We start from the raw sequence: 17,641 nt of genomic DNA on the forward strand, positions 1-17,641 counted from the left end.
ATGCAAAATACTACCCAGAGTTTCAGTAGGGCTCCCTCAACTTCCAAGCAGGACATGAATGCAAAATACTAGCCAGAGATTCACTAGGGCTCCCTCAACTTCCATGCAGGACATCAATGCAATATACTTCACAGCGTTTCAGTGGGCCTCAATCAATCGGCCTGACAAAACATTAGCAGAGAAAGTACACATGCATTTGTTTAATCTTCCTCACCAACCAAAGGTAAAAACGTTAACAAATACACAGTCAGAGAACATGCAGAGTGCCAAAACCAGATGCTCTGGAAAGAAACCAGTTGTTTTCATCTTTTATTTTGTGACAAGATTAAGCATCAGGGGAGAGCGCGAACGCAGTCCCCCACTACCAGAAATTATGCAGTCGAGATTCCCACATTTGGGGAATTCGCAAGAGTCAGCACAACCTGAGTGCAATGGTTGAGCCTCGTCTTGGGCAAACCACCTTCTTGATCATGGTATCACCCCTGCCAGGTAAGTATGCTCTGCTTTGCCTGTCTGAGAACTGCCCTGCAGAATGGTCGGCAACTGGGTGAGGGTGGCTGACCTCAGCCCAGGGCCTGGCACACTTCATGACTCCGCCCCTTCCAGGTCAGAGTTTAACACGCTCTATCTAGAATGTAAAATACTCCCCAGAGATTCAGACACGTAGTATTTTGGGTGGTACCAACATGAAGGTGAATTAATACCCAGAGTTCTACACACATAGTCTTTTGGGTAGTATTTTACATAGCGAGAGTTTTACTAGTGCTCCGTCTACTGGCAGCCAGGACATGAATGCAAAATACTACCCAGAGTTTCAGTAGGGCTCCCTCAACTTCCAAGCAGGACATGAATGCAAAATACTAGCCAGAGATTCACTAGGGCTCCCTCAACTTCCATGCAGGACATCAATGCAATATACTTCACAGCGTTTCAGTGGGCCTCAATCAATCGGCCTGACAAAACATTAGCAGAGAAAGTACACATGCGTTTGTTTAATCTTCCTCACCAACCAAAGGTAAAAACGTTAACAAATACACAGTCAGAGAACATGCAGAGTGGTAAAACCAGATGCTCTGGAAAGAAACCAGTTGTTTTCATCTTTTATTTTGTGACAAGATTAAGCATCAGGGGAGAGCGCGAACGCAGTCCCCCACTACCAGAAATTATGCAGTCGAGATTCCCACATTTGGGGAATTCGCAAGAGTCAGCACAACCTGAGTGCAATGGTTGAGCCTCGTCTTGGGCAAACCACCTTCTTGATCATGGTATCACCCCTGCCAGGTAAGTATGCTCTGCTTTGCCTGTCTGAGAACTGCCCTGCAGAATGGTCGGCAACTGGGTGAGGGTGGCTGACCTCAGCCCAGGGCCTGGCACACTTCATGACTCCGCCCCTTCCAGGTCAGAGTTTAACACGCTCTATCTAGAATGTAAAATACTCCCCAGAGATTCAGACACGTAGTATTTTGGGTGGTACCAACATGAAGGTGAATTAATACCCAGAGTTCTACACACATAGTCTTTTGGGTAGTATTTTACATAGCGAGAGTTTTACTAGTGCTCCGTCTACTGGCAGCCAGGACATGAATGCAAAATACTACCCAGAGTTTCAGTAGGGCTCCCTCAACTTCCAAGCAGGACATGAATGCAAAATACTAGCCAGAGATTCACTAGGGCTCCCTCAACTTCCATGCAGGACATCAATGCAATATACTTCACAGCGTTTCAGTGGGCCTCAATCAATCGGCCTGACAAAACATTAGCAGAGAAAGTACACATGCATTTGTTTAATCTTCCTCACCAACCAAAGGTAAAAACGTTAACAAATACACAGTCAGAGAACATGCAGAGTGCCAAAACCAGATGCTCTGGAAAGAAACCAGTTGTTTTCATCTTTTATTTTGTGACAAGATTAAGCATCAGGGGAGAGCGCGAACGCAGTCCCCCACTACCAGAAATTATGCCGTCGAGATTCCCACATTTGGGGAATTCGCAAGAGTCAGCACAACCTGAGTGCAATGGTTGAGCCTCGTCTTGGGCAAACCACCTTCTTGATCATGGTATCACCCCTGCCAGGTAAGTATGCTCTGCTTTGCCTGTCTGAGAACTGCCCTGCAGAATGGTCGGCAACTGGGTGAGGGTGGCTGACCCCAGCCCAGGGCCTGGCACACTTCATGACTCCGCCCCTTCCAGGTCAGAGTTTAACACGCTCTATCTAGAATGTAAAATACTCCCCAGAGATTCAGACACGTAGTATTTTGGGTGGTACCAACATGAAGGTGAATTAATACCCAGAGTTCTACACACATAGTCTTTTGGGTAGTATTTTACATAGCGAGAGTTTTACTAGTGCTCCGTCTACTGGCAGCCAGGACATGAATGCAAAATACTACCCAGAGTTTCAGTAGGGCTCCCTCAACTTCCAAGCAGGACATGAATGCAAAATACTAGCCAGAGATTCACTAGGGCTCCCTCAACTTCCATGCAGGACATCAATGCAATATACTTCACAGCGTTTCAGTGGGCCTCAATCAATCGGCCTGACAAAACATTAGCAGAGAAAGTACACATGCGTTTGTTTAATCTTCCTCACCAACCAAAGGTAAAAACGTTAACAAATACACAGTCAGAGAACATGCAGAGTGCCAAAACCAGATGCTCTGGAAAAAAACCAGTTATTTTCATCTTTTATTTTGTGACAAGATTAAGCATCAGGGAAGAGCGCGAACGCAGTCCCCCACTACCAGAAATTATGCAGTCGAGATTCCCACATTTGGGGAATTCGCAAGAGTCAGCACAACCTGAGTGCAATGGTTGAGCCTCGTCTTGGGCAAACCACCTTCTTGATCATGGTATCACCCCTGCCAGGTAAGTATGCTCTGCTTTGCCTGTCTGAGAACTGCCCTGCAGAATGGTCGGCAACTGGGTGAGGGTGGCTGACCCCAGCCCAGGGCCTGGCACACTTCATGACTCCGCCCCTTCCAGGTCAGAGTTTAACACGCTCTATCTAGAATGTAAAATACTCCCCAGAGATTCAGACACGTAGTATTTTGGGTGGTACCAACATGAAGGTGAATTAATACCCAGAGTTCTACACACATAGTCTTTTGGGTAGTATTTTACATAGCGAGAGTTTTACTAGTGCTCCGTCTACTGGCAGCCAGGACATGAATGCAAAATACTACCCAGAGTTTCAGTAGGGCTCCCTCAACTTCCAAGCAGGACATGAATGCAAAATACTAGCCAGAGATTCACTAGGGCTCCCTCAACTTCCATGCAGGACATCAATGCAATATACTTCACAGCGTTTCAGTGGGCCTCAATCAATCGGCCTGACAAAACATTAGCAGAGAAAGTACACATGCATTTGTTTAATCTTCCTCACCAACCAAAGGTAAAAACGTTAACAAATACACAGTCAGAGAACATGCAGAGTGCCAAAACCAGATGCTCTGGAAAGAAACCAGTTGTTTTCATCTTTTATTTTGTGACAAGATTAAGCATCAGGGAAGAGCGCGAACACAGTCCCCCACTACCAGAAATTATACAGTCGAGATTCCCACATTTGGGGAATTCGCAAGAGTCAGCACAACCTGAGTGCAATGGTTGAGCCTCGTCTTGGGCAAACCACCTTCTTGATCATGGTATCACCCCTGCCAGGTAAGTATGCTCTGCTTTGCCTGTCTGAGAACTGCCCTGCAGAATGGTCGGCAACTGGGTGAGGGTGGCTGACCCCAGCCCAGGGCCTGGCACACTTCATGACTCCGCCCCTTCCAGGTCAGAGTTTAACACGCTCTATCTAGAATGTAAAATACTCCCCAGAGATTCAGACACGTAGTATTTTGGGTGGTACCAACATGAAGGTGAATTAATACCCAGAGTTCTACACACATAGTCTTTTGGGTAGTATTTTACATAGCGAGAGTTTTACTAGTGCTCCGTCTACTGGCAGCCAGGACATGAATGCAAAATACTACCCAGAGTTTCAGTAGGGCTCCCTCAACTTCCAAGCAGGACATGAATGCAAAATACTAGCCAGAGATTCACTAGGGCTCCCTCAACTTCCATGCAGGACATCAATGCAATATACTTCACAGCGTTTCAGTGGGCCTCAATCAATCGGCCTGACAAAACATTAGCAGAGAAAGTACACATGCGTTTGTTTAATCTTCCTCACCAACCAAAGGTAAAAACGTTAACAAATACACAGTCAGAGAACATGCAGAGTGCCAAAACCAGATGCTCTGGAAAGAAACCAGTTGTTTTCATCTTTTATTTTGTGACAAGATTAAGCATCAGGGGAGAGCGCGAACGCAGTCCCCCACTACCAGAAATTATGCCGTCGAGATTCCCACATTTGGGGAATTCGCAAGAGTCAGCACAACCTGAGTGCAATGGTTGAGCCTCGTCTTGGGCAAACCACCTTCTTGATCATGGTATCACCCCTGCCAGGTAAGTATGCTCTGCTTTGCCTGTCTGAGAACTGCCCTGCAGAATGGTCGGCAACTGGGTGAGGGTGGCTGACCTCAGCCCAGGGCCTGGCACACTTCATGACTCCGCCCCTTCCAGGTCAGAGTTTAACACGCTCTATCTAGAATGTAAAATACTCCCCAGAGATTCAGACACGTAGTATTTTGGGTGGTACCAACATGAAGGTGAATTAATACCCAGAGTTCTACACACATAGTCTTTTGGGTAGTATTTTACATAGCGAGAGTTTTACTAGTGCTCCGTCTACTGGCAGCCAGGACATGAATGCAAAATACTACCCAGAGTTTCAGTAGGGCTCCCTCAACTTCCAAGCAGGACATGAATGCAAAATACTAGCCAGAGATTCACTAGGGCTCCCTCAACTTCCATGCAGGACATCAATGCAATATACTTCACAGCGTTTCAGTGGGCCTCAATCAATCGGCCTGACAAAACATTAGCAGAGAAAGTACACATGCGTTTGTTTAATCTTCCTCACCAACCAAAGGTAAAAACGTTAACAAATACACAGTCAGAGAACATGCAGAGTGCCAAAACCAGATGCTCTGGAAAGAAACCAGTTGTTTTCATCTTTTATTTTGTGACAAGATTAAGCATCAGGGGAGAGCGCGAACGCAGTCCCCCACTACCAGAAATTATGCAGTCGAGATTCCCACATTTGGGGAATTCGCAAGAGTCAGCACAACCTGAGTGCAATGGTTGAGCCTCGTCTTGGGCAAACCACCTTCTTGATCATGGTATCACCCCTGCCAGGTAAGTATGCTCTGCTTTGCCTGTCTGAGAACTGCCCTGCAGAATGGTCGGCAACTGGGTGAGGGTGGCTGACCCCAGCCCAGGGCCTGGCACACTTCATGACTCCGCCCCTTCCAGGTCAGAGTTTAACACGCTCTATCTAGAATGTAAAATACTCCCCAGAGATTCAGACACGTAGTATTTTGGGTGGTACCAACATGAAGGTGAATTAATACCCAGAGTTCTACACACATAGTCTTTTGGGTAGTATTTTACATAGCGAGAGTTTTACTAGTGCTCCGTCTACTGGCAGCCAGGACATGAATGCAAAATACTACCCAGAGTTTCAGTAGGGCTCCCTCAACTTCCAAGCAGGACATGAATGCAAAATACTAGCCAGAGATTCACTAGGGCTCCCTCAACTTCCATGCAGGACATCAATGCAATATACTTCACAGCGTTTCAGTGGGCCTCAATCAATCGGCCTGACAAAACATTAGCAGAGAAAGTACACATGCGTTTGTTTAATCTTCCTCACCAACCAAAGGTAAAAACGTTAACAAATACACAGTCAGAGAACATGCAGAGTGCCAAAACCAGATGCTCTGGAAAGAAACCAGTTGTTTTCATCTTTTATTTTGTGACAAGATTAAGCATCAGGGGAGAGCGCGAACGCAGTCCCCCACTACCAGAAATTATGCAGTCGAGATTCCCACATTTGGGGAATTCGCAAGAGTCAGCACAACCTGAGTGCAATGGTTGAGCCTCGTCTTGGGCAAACCACCTTCTTGATCATGGTATCACCCCTGCCAGGTAAGTATGCTCTGCTTTGCCTGTCTGAGAACTGCCCTGCAGAATGGTCGGCAACTGGGTGAGGGTGGCTGACCCCAGCCCAGGGCCTGGCACACTTCATGACTCCGCCCCTTCCAGGTCAGAGTTTAACACGCTCTATCTAGAATGTAAAATACTCCCCAGAGATTCAGACACGTAGTATTTTGGGTGGTACCAACATGAAGGTGAATTAATACCCAGAGTTCTACACACATAGTCTTTTGGGTAGTATTTTACATAGCGAGAGTTTTACTAGTGCTCCGTCTACTGGCAGCCAGGACATGAATGCAAAATACTACCCAGAGTTTCAGTAGGGCTCCCTCAACTTCCAAGCAGGACATGAATGCAAAATACTAGCCAGAGATTCACTAGGGCTCCCTCAACTTCCATGCAGGACATCAATGCAATATACTTCACAGCGTTTCAGTGGGCCTCAATCAATCGGCCTGACAAAACATTAGCAGAGAAAGTACACATGCGTTTGTTTAATCTTCCTCACCAACCAAAGGTAAAAACGTTAACAAATACACAGTCAGAGAACATGCAGAGTGCCAAAACCAGATGCTCTGGAAAGAAACCAGTTGTTTTCATCTTTTATTTTGTGACAAGATTAAGCATCAGGGGAGAGCGCGAACGCAGTCCCCCACTACCAGAAATTATGCAGTCGAGATTCCCACATTTGGGGAATTCGCAAGAGTCAGCACAACCTGAGTGCAATGGTTGAGCCTCGTCTTGGGCAAACCACCTTCTTGATCATGGTATCACCCCTGCCAGGTAAGTATGCTCTGCTTTGCCTGTCTGAGAACTGCCCTGCAGAATGGTCGGCAACTGGGTGAGGGTGGCTGACCCCAGCCCAGGGCCTGGCACACTTCATGACTCCGCCCCTTCCAGGTCAGAGTTTAACACGCTCTATCTAGAATGTAAAATACTCCCCAGAGATTCAGACACGTAGTATTTTGGGTGGTACCAACATGAAGGTGAATTAATACCCAGAGTTCTACACACATAGTCTTTTGGGTAGTATTTTACATAGCGAGAGTTTTACTAGTGCTCCGTCTACTGGCAGCCAGGACATGAATGCAAAATACTACCCAGAGTTTCAGTAGGGCTCCCTCAACTTCCAAGCAGGACATGAATGCAAAATACTAGCCAGAGATTCACTAGGGCTCCCTCAACTTCCATGCAGGACATCAATGCAATATACTTCACAGCGTTTCAGTGGGCCTCAATCAATCGGCCTGACAAAACATTAGCAGAGAAAGTACACATGCGTTTGTTTAATCTTCCTCACCAACCAAAGGTAAAAACGTTAACAAATACACAGTCAGAGAACATGCAGAGTGCCAAAACCAGATGCTCTGGAAAGAAACCAGTTGTTTTCATCTTTTATTTTGTGACAAGATTAAGCATCAGGGGAGAGCGCGAACGCAGTCCCCCACTACCAGAAATTATGCAGTCGAGATTCCCACATTTGGGGAATTCGCAAGAGTCAGCACAACCTGAGTGCAATGGTTGAGCCTCGTCTTGGGCAAACCACCTTCTTGATCATGGTATCACCCCTGCCAGGTAAGTATGCTCTGCTTTGCCTGTCTGAGAACTGCCCTGCAGAATGGTCGGCAACTGGGTGAGGGTGGCTGACCCCAGCCCAGGGCCTGGCACACTTCATGACTCCGCCCCTTCCAGGTCAGAGTTTAACACGCTCTATCTAGAATGTAAAATACTCCCCAGAGATTCAGACACGTAGTATTTTGGGTGGTACCAACATGAAGGTGAATTAATACCCAGAGTTCTACACACATAGTCTTTTGGGTAGTATTTTACATAGCGAGAGTTTTACTAGTGCTCCGTCTACTGGCAGCCAGGACATGAATGCAAAATACTACCCAGAGTTTCAGTAGGGCTCCCTCAACTTCCAAGCAGGACATGAATGCAAAATACTAGCCAGAGATTCACTAGGGCTCCCTCAACTTCCATGCAGGACATCAATGCAATATACTTCACAGCGTTTCAGTGGGCCTCAATCAATCGGCCTGACAAAACATTAGCAGAGAAAGTACACATGCGTTTGTTTAATCTTCCTCACCAACCAAAGGTAAAAACGTTAACAAATACACAGTCAGAGAACATGCAGAGTGCCAAAACCAGATGCTCTGGAAAGAAACCAGTTGTTTTCATCTTTTATTTTGTGACAAGATTAAGCATCAGGGGAGAGCGCGAACGCAGTCCCCCACTACCAGAAATTATGCAGTCGAGATTCCCACATTTGGGGAATTCGCAAGAGTCAGCACAACCTGAGTGCAATGGTTGAGCCTCGTCTTGGGCAAACCACCTTCTTGATCATGGTATCACCCCTGCCAGGTAAGTATGCTCTGCTTTGCCTGTCTGAGAACTGCCCTGCAGAATGGTCGGCAACTGGGTGAGGGTGGCTGACCTCAGCCCAGGGCCTGGCACACTTCATGACTCCGCCCCTTCCAGGTCAGAGTTTAACACGCTCTATCTAGAATGTAAAATACTCCCCAGAGATTCAGACACGTAGTATTTTGGGTGGTACCAACATGAAGGTGAATTAATACCCAGAGTTCTACACACATAGTCTTTTGGGTAGTATTTTACATAGCGAGAGTTTTACTAGTGCTCCGTCTACTGGCAGCCAGGACATGAATGCAAAATACTACCCAGAGTTTCAGTAGGGCTCCCTCAACTTCCAAGCAGGACATGAATGCAAAATACTAGCCAGAGATTCACTAGGGCTCCCTCAACTTCCATGCAGGACATCAATGCAATATACTTCACAGCGTTTCAGTGGGCCTCAATCAATCGGCCTGACAAAACATTAGCAGAGAAAGTACACATGCGTTTGTTTAATCTTCCTCACCAACCAAAGGTAAAAACGTTAACAAATACACAGTCAGAGAACATGCAGAGTGCCAAAACCAGATGCTCTGGAAAGAAACCAGTTGTTTTCATCTTTTATTTTGTGACAAGATTAAGCATCAGGGGAGAGCGCGAACGCAGTCCCCCACTACCAGAAATTATGCAGTCGAGATTCCCACATTTGGGGAATTCGCAAGAGTCAGCACAACCTGAGTGCAATGGTTGAGCCTCGTCTTGGGCAAACCACCTTCTTGATCATGGTATCACCCCTGCCAGGTAAGTATGCTCTGCTTTGCCTGTCTGAGAACTGCCCTGCAGAATGGTCGGCAACTGGGTGAGGGTGGCTGACCCCAGCCCAGGGCCTGGCACACTTCATGACTCCGCCCCTTCCAGGTCAGAGTTTAACACGCTCTATCTAGAATGTAAAATACTCCCCAGAGATTCAGACACGTAGTATTTTGGGTGGTACCAACATGAAGGTGAATTAATACCCAGAGTTCTACACACATAGTCTTTTGGGTAGTATTTTACATAGCGAGAGTTTTACTAGTGCTCCGTCTACTGGCAGCCAGGACATGAATGCAAAATACTACCCAGAGTTTCAGTAGGGCTCCCTCAACTTCCAAGCAGGACATGAATGCAAAATACTAGCCAGAGATTCACTAGGGCTCCCTCAACTTCCATGCAGGACATCAATGCAATATACTTCACAGCGTTTCAGTGGGCCTCAATCAATCGGCCTGACAAAACATTAGCAGAGAAAGTACACATGCGTTTGTTTAATCTTCCTCACCAACCAAAGGTAAAAACGTTAACAAATACACAGTCAGAGAACATGCAGAGTGCCAAAACCAGATGCTCTGGAAAGAAACCAGTTGTTTTCATCTTTTATTTTGTGACAAGATTAAGCATCAGGGGAGAGCGCGAACGCAGTCCCCCACTACCAGAAATTATGCAGTCGAGATTCCCACATTTGGGGAATTCGCAAGAGTCAGCACAACCTGAGTGCAATGGTTGAGCCTCGTCTTGGGCAAACCACCTTCTTGATCATGGTATCACCCCTGCCAGGTAAGTATGCTCTGCTTTGCCTGTCTGAGAACTGCCCTGCAGAATGGACGGCAACTGGGTGAGGGTGGCTGACCCCAGCCCAGGGCCTGGCACACTTCATGACTCCGCCCCTTCCAGGTCAGAGTTTAACACGCTCTATCTAGAATGTAAAATACTCCCCAGAGATTCAGACACGTAGTATTTTGGGTGGTACCAACATGAAGGTGAATTAATACCCAGAGTTCTACACACATAGTCTTTTGGGTAGTATTTTACATAGCGAGAGTTTTACTAGTGCTCCGTCTACTGGCAGCCAGGACATGAATGCAAAATACTACCCAGAGTTTCAGTAGGGCTCCCTCAACTTCCAAGCAGGACATGAATGCAAAATACTAGCCAGAGATTCACTAGGGCTCCCTCAACTTCCATGCAGGACATCAATGCAATATACTTCACAGCGTTTCAGTGGGCCTCAATCAATCGGCCTGACAAAACATTAGCAGAGAAAGTACACATGCGTTTGTTTAATCTTCCTCACCAACCAAAGGTAAAAACGTTAACAAATACACAGTCAGAGAACATGCAGAGTGCCAAAACCAGATGCTCTGGAAAGAAACCAGTTGTTTTCATCTTTTATTTTGTGACAAGATTAAGCATCAGGGGAGAGCGCGAACGCAGTCCCCCACTACCAGAAATTATGCAGTCGAGATTCCCACATTTGGGGAATTCGCAAGAGTCAGCACAACCTGAGTGCAATGGTTGAGCCTCGTCTTGGGCAAACCACCTTCTTGATCATGGTATCACCCCTGCCAGGTAAGTATGCTCTGCTTTGCCTGTCTGAGAACTGCCCTGCAGAATGGACGGCAACTGGGTGAGGGTGGCTGACCCCAGCCCAGGGCCTGGCACACTTCATGACTCCGCCCCTTCCAGGTCAGAGTTTAACACGCTCTATCTAGAATGTAAAATACTCCCCAGAGATTCAGACACGTAGTATTTTGGGTGGTACCAACATGAAGGTGAATTAATACCCAGAGTTCTACACACATAGTCTTTTGGGTAGTATTTTACATAGCGAGAGTTTTACTAGTGCTCCGTCTACTGGCAGCCAGGACATGAATGCAAAATACTACCCAGAGTTTCAGTAGGGCTCCCTCAACTTCCAAGCAGGACATGAATGCAAAATACTAGCCAGAGATTCACTAGGGCTCCCTCAACTTCCATGCAGGACATCAATGCAATATACTTCACAGCGTTTCAGTGGGCCTCAATCAATCGGCCTGACAAAACATTAGCAGAGAAAGTACACATGCGTTTGTTTAATCTTCCTCACCAACCAAAGGTAAAAACGTTAACAAATACACAGTCAGAGAACATGCAGAGTGCCAAAACCAGATGCTCTGGAAAGAAACCAGTTGTTTTCATCTTTTATTTTGTGACAAGATTAAGCATCAGGGGAGAGCGCGAACGCAGTCCCCCACTACCAGAAATTATGCAGTCGAGATTCCCACATTTGGGGAATTCGCAAGAGTCAGCACAACCTGAGTGCAATGGTTGAGCCTCGTCTTGGGCAAACCACCTTCTTGATCATGGTATCACCCCTGCCAGGTAAGTATGCTCTGCTTTGCCTGTCTGAGAACTGCCCTGCAGAATGGTCGGCAACTGGGTGAGGGTGGCTGACCCCAGCCCAGGGCCTGGCACACTTCATGACTCCGCCCCTTCCAGGTCAGAGTTTAACACGCTCTATCTAGAATGTAAAATACTCCCCAGAGATTCAGACACGTAGTATTTTGGGTGGTACCAACATGAAGGTGAATTAATACCCAGAGTTCTACACACATAGTCTTTTGGGTAGTATTTTACATAGCGAGAGTTTTACTAGTGCTCCGTCTACTGGCAGCCAGGACATGAATGCAAAATACTACCCAGAGTTTCAGTAGGGCTCCCTCAACTTCCAAGCAGGACATGAATGCAAAATACTAGCCAGAGATTCACTAGGGCTCCCTCAACTTCCATGCAGGACATCAATGCAATATACTTCACAGCGTTTCAGTGGGCCTCAATCAATCGGCCTGACAAAACATTAGCAGAGAAAGTACACATGCGTTTGTTTAATCTTCCTCACCAACCAAAGGTAAAAACGTTAACAAATACACAGTCAGAGAACATGCAGAGTGCCAAAACCAGATGCTCTGGAAAGAAACCAGTTGTTTTCATCTTTTATTTTGTGACAAGATTAAGCATCAGGGGAGAGCGCGAACGCAGTCCCCCACTACCAGAAATTATGCAGTCGAGATTCCCACATTTGGGGAATTCGCAAGAGTCAGCACAACCTGAGTGCAATGGTTGAGCCTCGTCTTGGGCAAACCACCTTCTTGATCATGGTATCACCCCTGCCAGGTAAGTATGCTCTGCTTTGCCTGTCTGAGAACTGCCCTGCAGAATGGTCGGCAACTGGGTGAGGGTGGCTGACCCCAGCCCAGGGCCTGGCACACTTCATGACTCCGCCCCTTCCAGGTCAGAGTTTAACACGCTCTATCTAGAATGTAAAATACTCCCCAGAGATTCAGACACGTAGTATTTTGGGTGGTACCAACATGAAGGTGAATTAATACCCAGAGTTCTACACACATAGTCTTTTGGGTAGTATTTTACATAGCGAGAGTTTTACTAGTGCTCCGTCTACTGGCAGCCAGGACATGAATGCAAAATACTACCCAGAGTTTCAGTAGGGCTCCCTCAACTTCCAAGCAGGACATGAATGCAAAATACTAGCCAGAGATTCACTAGGGCTCCCTCAACTTCCATGCAGGACATCAATGCAATATACTTCACAGCGTTTCAGTGGGCCTCAATCAATCGGCCTGACAAAACATTAGCAGAGAAAGTACACATGCGTTTGTTTAATCTTCCTCACCAACCAAAGGTAAAAACGTTAACAAATACACAGTCAGAGAACATGCAGAGTGCCAAAACCAGATGCTCTGGAAAGAAACCAGTTGTTTTCATCTTTTATTTTGTGACAAGATTAAGCATCAGGGGAGAGCGCGAACGCAGTCCCCCACTACCAGAAATTATGCAGTCGAGATTCCCACATTTGGGGAATTCGCAAGAGTCAGCACAACCTGAGTGCAATGGTTGAGCCTCGTCTTGGGCAAACCACCTTCTTGATCATGGTATCACCCCTGCCAGGTAAGTATGCTCTGCTTTGCCTGTCTGAGAACTGCCCTGCAGAATGGTCGGCAACTGGGTGAGGGTGGCTGACCTCAGCCCAGGGCCTGGCACACTTCATGACTCCGCCCCTTCCAGGTCAGAGTTTAACACGCTCTATCTAGAATGTAAAATACTCCCCAGAGATTCAGACACGTAGTATTTTGGGTGGTACCAACATGAAGGTGAATTAATACCCAGAGTTCTACACACATAGTCTTTTGGGTAGTATTTTACATAGCGAGAGTTTTACTAGTGCTCTGTCTACTGGCAGCCAGGACATGAATGCAAAATACTACCCAGAGTTTCAGTAGGGCTCCCTCAACTTCCAAGCAGGACATGAATGCAAAATACTAGCCAGAGATTCACTAGGGCTCCCTCAACTTCCATGCAGGACATCAATGCAATATACTTCACAGCGTTTCAGTGGGCCTCAATCAATCGGCCTGACAAAACATTAGCAGAGAAAGTACACATGCGTTTGTTTAATCTTCCTCACCAACCAAAGGTAAAAACGTTAACAAATACACAGTCAGAGAACATGCAGAGTGCCAAAACCAGATGCTCTGGAAAGAAACCAGTTGTTTTCATCTTTTATTTTGTGACAAGATTAAGCATCAGGGGAGAGCGCGAACGCAGTCCCCCACTACCAGAAATTATGCAGTCGAGATTCCCACATTTGGGGAATTCGCAAGAGTCAGCACAACCTGAGTGCAATGGTTGAGCCTCGTCTTGGGCAAACCACCTTCTTGATCATGGCATCACCCCTGCCAGGTAAGTATGCTCTGCTTTGCCTGTCTGAGAACTGCCCTGCAGAATGGTCGGCAACTGGGTGAGGGTGGCTGAGCTCAGCCAAGGGCCTGGCACACTTCATGACTCCGCCCCTTCCAGGTCAGAGTTTAACACGCTCTATCTAGAATGTAAAATACTCCCCAGAGATTCAGACACGTAGTATTTTGGGTGGTACCAACATGAAGGTGAATTAATACCCAGAGTTCTACACACATAGTCTTTTAGGTAGTATTTTACATAGCGAGAGTTTTACTAGTGCTTCGTCTACTGGCAGCCAGGACATGAATGCAAAATACTACCCAGAGTTTCAGTAGGGCTCCCTCAACTTCCAAGCAGGACATGAATGCAAAATACTAGCCAGAGATTCACTAGGGCTCCCTCAACTTCCATGCAGGACATCAATGCAATATACTTCACAGCGTTTCAGTGGGCCTCAATCAATCGGCCTGACAAAACATTAGCAGAGAAAGTACACATGCGTTTGTTTAATCTTCCTCACCAACCAAAGGTAAAAACGTTAACAAATACACAGTCAGAGAACATGCAGAGTGCCAAAACCAGATGCTCTGGAAAGAAACCAGTTGTTTTCATCTTTTATTTTGTGACAAGATTAAGCATCAGGGCAGAGCGCGAACGCAGTCCCCCACTACCAGAAATTATGCAGTCGAGATTCCCACATTTGGGGAATTCGCAAGAGTCAGCACAACCTGAGTGCAATGGTTGAGCCTCGTCTTGGGCAAACCACCTTCTTGATCATGGTATCACCCCAGCCAGGTAAGTATGCTCTGCTTTGCCTGTCTGAGAACTGCCCTGCAGAATGGTCGGCAACTGGGTGAGGGTGGCTGACCTCAGCCAAGGGCCTGGCACACTTCATGACTCCGCCCCTTCCAGGTCAGAGTTTAACACGCTCTATCTAGAATGTAAAATACTCCCCAGAGATTCAGACACGTAGTATTTTGGGTGGTACCAACATGAAGGTGAATTAATACCCAGAGTTCTACACACATAGTCTTTTGGGTAGTATTTTACATAGCGAGAGTTTTACTAGTGCTCCGTCTACTGGCAGCCAGGACATGAATGCAAAATACTACCCAGAGTTTCAGTAGGGCTCCCTCAACTTCCAAGCAGGACATGAATGCAAAATACTAGCCAGAGATTCACTAGGGCTCCCTCAACTTCCATGCAGGACATCAATGCAATATACTTCACAGCGTTTCAGTGGGCCTCAATCAATCGGCCTGACAAAACATTAGCAGAGAAAGTACACATGCATTTGTTTAATCTTCCTCACCAACCAAAGGTAAAAACGTTAACAAATACACAGTCAGAGAACATGCAGAGTGCCAAAACCAGATGCTCTGGAAAGAAACCAGTTGTTTTCATCTTTTATTTTGTGACAAGATTAAGCATCAGGGGAGAGCGCGAACGCAGTCCCCCACTACCAGAAATTATGCAGTCGAGATTCCCACATTTGGGGAATTCGCAAGAGTCAGCACAACCTGAGTGCAATGGTTGAGCCTCGTCTTGGGCAAACCACCTTCTTGATCATGGTATCACCCCTGCCAGGTAAGTATGCTCTGCTTTGCCTGTCTGAGAACTGCCCTGCAGAATGGTCGGCAACTGGGTGAGGGTGGCTGACCTCAGCCCAGGGCCTGGCACACTTCATGACTCCGCCCCTTCCAGGTCAGAGTTTAACACGCTCTATCTAGAATGTAAAATACTCCCCAGAGATTCAGACACGTAGTATTTTGGGTGGTACCAACATGAAGGTGAATTAATACCCAGAGTTCTACACACATAGTCTTTTGGGTAGTATTTTACATAGCGAGAGTTTTACTAGTGCTCCGTCTACTGGCAGCCAGGACATGAATGCAAAATACTACCCAGAGTTTCAGTAGGGCTCCCTCAACTTCCAAGCAGGACATGAATGCAAAATACTAGCCAGAGATTCACTAGGGCTCCCTCAACTTCCATGCAGGACATCAATGCAATATACTTCACAGCGTTTCAGTGGGCCTCAATCAATCGGCCTGACAAAACATTAGCAGAGAAAGTACACATGCGTTTGTTTAATCTTCCTCACCAACCAAAGGTAAAAACGTTAACAAATACACAGTCAGAGAACATGCAGAGTGCCAAAACCAGATGCTCTGGAAAGAAACCAGTTGTTTTCATCTTTTATTTTGTGACAAGATTAAGCATCAGGGCAGAGCGCGAACGCAGTCCCCCACTACCAGAAATTATGCAGTCGAGATTCCCACATTTGGGGAATTCGCAAGAGTCAGCACAACCTGAGTGCAATGGTTGAGCCTCGTCTTGGGCAAACCACCTTCTTGATCATGGTATCACCCCGGCCAGGTAAGTATGCTCTGCTTTGCCTGTCTGAGAACTGCCCTGCAGAATGGTCGGCAACTGGGTGAGGGTGGCTGACCTCAGCCCAGGGCCTGGCACACTTCATGACTCCGCCCCTTCCAGGTCAGAGTTTAACACGCTCTATCTAGAATGTAAAATACTCCCCAGAGATTCAGACACGTAGTATTTTGGGTGGTACCAACATGAAGGTGAATTAATACCCAGAGTTCTACACACATAGTCTTTTGGGTAGTATTTTACATAGCGAGAGTTTTACTAGTGCTCCGTCTACTGGCAGCCAGGACATGAATGCAAAATACTACCCAGAGTTTCAGTAGGGCTCCCTCAACTTCCAAGCAGGACATGAATGCAAAATACTAGCCAGAGATTCACTAGGGCTCCCTCAACTTCCATGCAGGACATCAATGCAATATACTTCACAGCATTTCAGTGGGCCTCAATCAATCGGCCTGACAAAACATTAGCAGAGAAAGTACACATGCATTTGTTTAATCTTCCTCACCAACCAAAGGTAAAAACGTTAACAAATACACAGTCAGAGAACATGCAGAGTGCCAAAACCAGATGCTCTGGAAAGAAACCAGTTGTTTTTATCTTTTTTTTGTGACAAGATTAAGCATCAGGGGAGAGCGCGAACGCAGTCCCCCACTACCAGAAATTATGCAGTCGAGATTCCCACATTTGGGGAATTCGCAAGAGTCAGCACAACCTGAGTGCAATGGTTGAGCCTCGTCTTGGGCAAACCACCTTCTTGATCATGGTATCACCCCTGCCAGGTAAGTATGCTCTGCTTTGCCTGTCTGAGAACTGCCCTGCAGAATGGTCGGCAACTGGGTGAGGGTGGCTGACCTCAGCCCAGGGCCTGGCACACTTCATGACTCCGCCCCTTCCAGGTCAGAGTTTAACACGCTCTATCTAGAATGTAAAATACTCCCCAGAGATTCAGACACGTAGTATTTTGGGTGGTACCAACATGAAGGTGAATTAATACCCAGAGTCCTACACACATAGTCTTTTGGGTAGTATTTTACATAGCGAGAGTTTTACTAGTGCTCCGTCTACTGGCAGCCAGGACATGAATGCAAAATACTACCCAGAGTTTCAGTAGGGCTCCCTCAACTTCCAAGCAGGACATGAATGCAAAATACTAGCCAGAGATTCACTAGGGCTCCCTCAACTTCCATGCAGGACATCAATGCAATATACTTCACAGCGTTTCAGTGGGCCTCAATCAATCGGCCTGACAAAACATTAGCAGAGAAAGTACACATGCATTTGTTTAATCTTCCTCACCAAC

The 17,641-nt window shown here is 46.6% G+C and overlaps 22 non-coding genes across 22 annotated transcripts; all 22 read right to left on the reverse strand.

Moving 5' to 3' along the window:
- Positions 1-333: 333 nt before the first annotated feature.
- Positions 334-497, reverse strand: LOC128524746 (U1 spliceosomal RNA). Its single transcript, XR_008360579.1, has one exon. It is a non-coding gene; the product is annotated as a U1 spliceosomal RNA (small nuclear RNA).
- A 628-nt stretch (positions 498-1,125) lies between these two features.
- LOC128524748 (U1 spliceosomal RNA) lies at positions 1,126-1,289 on the reverse strand. The gene has a single exon (XR_008360581.1). It is a non-coding gene; the product is annotated as a U1 spliceosomal RNA (small nuclear RNA).
- A 628-nt stretch (positions 1,290-1,917) lies between these two features.
- Positions 1,918-2,081, reverse strand: LOC128524805 (U1 spliceosomal RNA). The gene has a single exon (XR_008360638.1). It is a non-coding gene; the product is annotated as a U1 spliceosomal RNA (small nuclear RNA).
- A 628-nt stretch (positions 2,082-2,709) lies between these two features.
- LOC128524798 (U1 spliceosomal RNA) lies at positions 2,710-2,873 on the reverse strand. Its single transcript, XR_008360631.1, has one exon. It is a non-coding gene; the product is annotated as a U1 spliceosomal RNA (small nuclear RNA).
- A 628-nt stretch (positions 2,874-3,501) lies between these two features.
- LOC128524826 (U1 spliceosomal RNA) lies at positions 3,502-3,665 on the reverse strand. Its single transcript, XR_008360658.1, has one exon. It is a non-coding gene; the product is annotated as a U1 spliceosomal RNA (small nuclear RNA).
- A 628-nt stretch (positions 3,666-4,293) lies between these two features.
- LOC128524807 (U1 spliceosomal RNA) lies at positions 4,294-4,457 on the reverse strand. The gene has a single exon (XR_008360640.1). It is a non-coding gene; the product is annotated as a U1 spliceosomal RNA (small nuclear RNA).
- A 628-nt stretch (positions 4,458-5,085) lies between these two features.
- Positions 5,086-5,249, reverse strand: LOC128524749 (U1 spliceosomal RNA). Its single transcript, XR_008360582.1, has one exon. It is a non-coding gene; the product is annotated as a U1 spliceosomal RNA (small nuclear RNA).
- Positions 5,250-5,877: 628 nt separating this feature from the next.
- Positions 5,878-6,041, reverse strand: LOC128524750 (U1 spliceosomal RNA). The gene has a single exon (XR_008360583.1). It is a non-coding gene; the product is annotated as a U1 spliceosomal RNA (small nuclear RNA).
- A 628-nt stretch (positions 6,042-6,669) lies between these two features.
- LOC128524751 (U1 spliceosomal RNA) lies at positions 6,670-6,833 on the reverse strand. Its single transcript, XR_008360584.1, has one exon. It is a non-coding gene; the product is annotated as a U1 spliceosomal RNA (small nuclear RNA).
- Positions 6,834-7,461: 628 nt separating this feature from the next.
- On the reverse strand, positions 7,462-7,625 carry LOC128524752 (U1 spliceosomal RNA). The gene has a single exon (XR_008360585.1). It is a non-coding gene; the product is annotated as a U1 spliceosomal RNA (small nuclear RNA).
- Positions 7,626-8,253: 628 nt separating this feature from the next.
- On the reverse strand, positions 8,254-8,417 carry LOC128524753 (U1 spliceosomal RNA). Its single transcript, XR_008360586.1, has one exon. It is a non-coding gene; the product is annotated as a U1 spliceosomal RNA (small nuclear RNA).
- A 628-nt stretch (positions 8,418-9,045) lies between these two features.
- LOC128524754 (U1 spliceosomal RNA) lies at positions 9,046-9,209 on the reverse strand. The gene has a single exon (XR_008360587.1). It is a non-coding gene; the product is annotated as a U1 spliceosomal RNA (small nuclear RNA).
- Positions 9,210-9,837: 628 nt separating this feature from the next.
- LOC128524755 (U1 spliceosomal RNA) lies at positions 9,838-10,001 on the reverse strand. Its single transcript, XR_008360588.1, has one exon. It is a non-coding gene; the product is annotated as a U1 spliceosomal RNA (small nuclear RNA).
- A 628-nt stretch (positions 10,002-10,629) lies between these two features.
- On the reverse strand, positions 10,630-10,793 carry LOC128524757 (U1 spliceosomal RNA). Its single transcript, XR_008360589.1, has one exon. It is a non-coding gene; the product is annotated as a U1 spliceosomal RNA (small nuclear RNA).
- Positions 10,794-11,421: 628 nt separating this feature from the next.
- Positions 11,422-11,585, reverse strand: LOC128524758 (U1 spliceosomal RNA). The gene has a single exon (XR_008360590.1). It is a non-coding gene; the product is annotated as a U1 spliceosomal RNA (small nuclear RNA).
- Positions 11,586-12,213: 628 nt separating this feature from the next.
- Positions 12,214-12,377, reverse strand: LOC128524760 (U1 spliceosomal RNA). Its single transcript, XR_008360592.1, has one exon. It is a non-coding gene; the product is annotated as a U1 spliceosomal RNA (small nuclear RNA).
- Positions 12,378-13,005: 628 nt separating this feature from the next.
- Positions 13,006-13,169, reverse strand: LOC128524761 (U1 spliceosomal RNA). Its single transcript, XR_008360593.1, has one exon. It is a non-coding gene; the product is annotated as a U1 spliceosomal RNA (small nuclear RNA).
- Positions 13,170-13,797: 628 nt separating this feature from the next.
- LOC128524787 (U1 spliceosomal RNA) lies at positions 13,798-13,961 on the reverse strand. Its single transcript, XR_008360620.1, has one exon. It is a non-coding gene; the product is annotated as a U1 spliceosomal RNA (small nuclear RNA).
- A 628-nt stretch (positions 13,962-14,589) lies between these two features.
- On the reverse strand, positions 14,590-14,753 carry LOC128524833 (U1 spliceosomal RNA). Its single transcript, XR_008360665.1, has one exon. It is a non-coding gene; the product is annotated as a U1 spliceosomal RNA (small nuclear RNA).
- Positions 14,754-15,381: 628 nt separating this feature from the next.
- Positions 15,382-15,545, reverse strand: LOC128524762 (U1 spliceosomal RNA). The gene has a single exon (XR_008360595.1). It is a non-coding gene; the product is annotated as a U1 spliceosomal RNA (small nuclear RNA).
- Positions 15,546-16,173: 628 nt separating this feature from the next.
- On the reverse strand, positions 16,174-16,337 carry LOC128524835 (U1 spliceosomal RNA). Its single transcript, XR_008360667.1, has one exon. It is a non-coding gene; the product is annotated as a U1 spliceosomal RNA (small nuclear RNA).
- A 627-nt stretch (positions 16,338-16,964) lies between these two features.
- On the reverse strand, positions 16,965-17,128 carry LOC128524763 (U1 spliceosomal RNA). Its single transcript, XR_008360596.1, has one exon. It is a non-coding gene; the product is annotated as a U1 spliceosomal RNA (small nuclear RNA).
- Positions 17,129-17,641: the final 513 nt, after the last annotated feature.

Source organism: Clarias gariepinus, chromosome 5 (assembly GCF_024256425.1).
Source record: "Clarias gariepinus isolate MV-2021 ecotype Netherlands chromosome 5, CGAR_prim_01v2, whole genome shotgun sequence".
NCBI lineage: Eukaryota > Metazoa > Chordata > Actinopteri > Siluriformes > Clariidae > Clarias > Clarias gariepinus.